Raw genomic sequence first — 2,000 nt, forward strand, 5'->3', positions numbered from 1 at the left:
TCCTTCCTGAAGACATTTCCCCTCCCCTCCACCTTCTACTTCTCATTCCATTTATGACAACTCCTCTAAGTTTGTAATAAGACTTACTTCCACGGCCGTTTGTATGAAGAAATCCGAAAAACATTATTTTTCCAGTTTCTGTCTCTGAAAGCCATAGGCCCTTCAGTGTTGTGGTTTACGCCCAGGACCACCATCCCTCAGCACCACTCCCAGGACTGACGTTTCACTGAAAACGTCTCAGAAACTAGGAGCAATGGGGGGAATTTTGCACAAAACGAAAGTGATGGTGCAGTGTGTGGGCAGATCATTATTCTGTGATTGTCTTTCCTCTTTTGGCAGGTTTTTTTTTTTTTTTTTTTTTTTTTTGAAACAAGGTCCCTCTGTTGCCCAGGATGGAATGCAGTGGTGCAATCTCGGCTCACTGCAACCTCCTTCTCCCAGGTTCGAGTGATGCTCCCACCTCAGCCTCCTGAGTAGCTGGGACCACAGGCACCCACCACCACATCTGGCTAATTTTTTTTTTTTTTTTTTTTTTTTTTTTTTAGTAGAGACAGGGTTTTGCTATGTTGGCCAGGCTGGTCTTGAACTCCTGGCCTCAAGAGATCTGCCTGCCTCGGCCTCCCGAAGTGTTGTGATTACGGCATCTCTGCCCGGCCTTGGCAGTGTTCAAATACCCTTTCTTTTAGGAAATGATAGGGGTAGTAGGTGAGAGTTGCTGGTAGTGTTTTAGTGTCTTGAATTGGCAAAAGATAACACTGAAAACTCTTGGCTGGGTCCCTTGATAGACCATTGATTGATATCCCAAAGCCATTATCTGTCACTACGCTTGCCTAGTTGTTTTTTTTTTTTTTTTCTAACAGGGTCTCACTCTGTCGCCCAGGCTGGAGTGCAGCAGTGCCATCTTGATTCACTGCAACCTCCGCCTCCTGGGCTCAAATGATTCTCCCACCCCAGCCTCCTGGTAGCTGGGATTACAGACGTGCACCACCAAGCCCAGCTAATTTTTGTATTTTTGGTAAAGATGCAATTTGGTCATGTTGGCCAGGCTGGTCTCAAGTGATCCGCCTGCCTCAGCCTCCCAAAGTGCTGGGATTACAGGCGTGAGACACTGCGCCCGGCCACTGCCTACCTTTTCTATAAAGGGTGGAAGGCGACCTGCTGGCCACCCAGCTTCCTAGGCATAGCCCTGTGATACAGCCCTGGCTGATGAGATGAAAGCAGAAGTCCGGAGTGATGTTTTCTTCCTGGGAGAAAGTTCTGTGTCCTTGGCCCCTTTACCTTCTCCCTTCCCTAACCTCTTCTTCCTACACGGAACTCAGACTTCGGTCTTGAAGTGAACAGCTGCTTTCTATCTCGGAGGAGACTAGCCTGCGGATGAAAGCATGAAGCTTGGCAGGGCAAAACCCAGAAATGTGCTCGTTAATAAAACCTGGGATCCTTTGGTAGTTCATAAGCGTGATGATTGGGTTTTCACGCTCGTGTGTGAGATGTGCCTCCCTCAGACTTTGTTGTGATGTTGGCACATTCCCCGTTTGATGTGAAAAAAGAAAAAATGAAAAAGGTAACCCAAATCAAACTGGTATATAAAGTGATGAATTTGCCAAAAAGCCTTTTACACGTGTTGGACACAGACTCTTGTGGTCGATACAAACCCAAAATTAGAATTTGTGCATGTGATTCTTCCAGTGAATGCTTGAGGTATCTGTTTATCTTTTTTTTTTTTTTTTTTTTTTTTTTTTTTTGAGACGGAGTCTCGCTCTGTAGCCCAGGCTGGAGTGCAGTGGCCGGATCTCAGCTCACTGCAAGCTCCGCCTCCCGGGTTCACGCCATTCTCCGGCCTCAGCCTCCCGAGTAGCTGGGACTACAGGCGCCCGCCACCTCGCCCGGCTATTTTTTGTATTTCTTAGTAGAGACGGGGTTTCACCGTGTTAGCCAGGATGGTCTCGATCTCCTGACCTCGTGATCCGCCCATCTCGGCCTCCCAAAGTGCTGGGATTACA

At 47.6% G+C, this 2,000-nt stretch overlaps 1 non-coding gene across 1 annotated transcript; it reads left to right on the top strand.

Moving 5' to 3' along the window:
- The first annotated feature begins 1,434 nt into the window (after nt 1-1,434).
- LOC139362104 (small nucleolar RNA U13) lies at nt 1,435-1,538 on the top strand. Its single transcript, XR_011620445.1, has one exon. It is a non-coding gene; the product is annotated as a small nucleolar RNA U13 (small nucleolar RNA).
- Nucleotides 1,539-2,000: the final 462 nt, after the last annotated feature.

This window comes from Macaca nemestrina, chromosome 2, assembly GCF_043159975.1.
Source record: "Macaca nemestrina isolate mMacNem1 chromosome 2, mMacNem.hap1, whole genome shotgun sequence".
NCBI classification, from domain to species: Eukaryota; Metazoa; Chordata; class Mammalia; order Primates; family Cercopithecidae; genus Macaca; species Macaca nemestrina.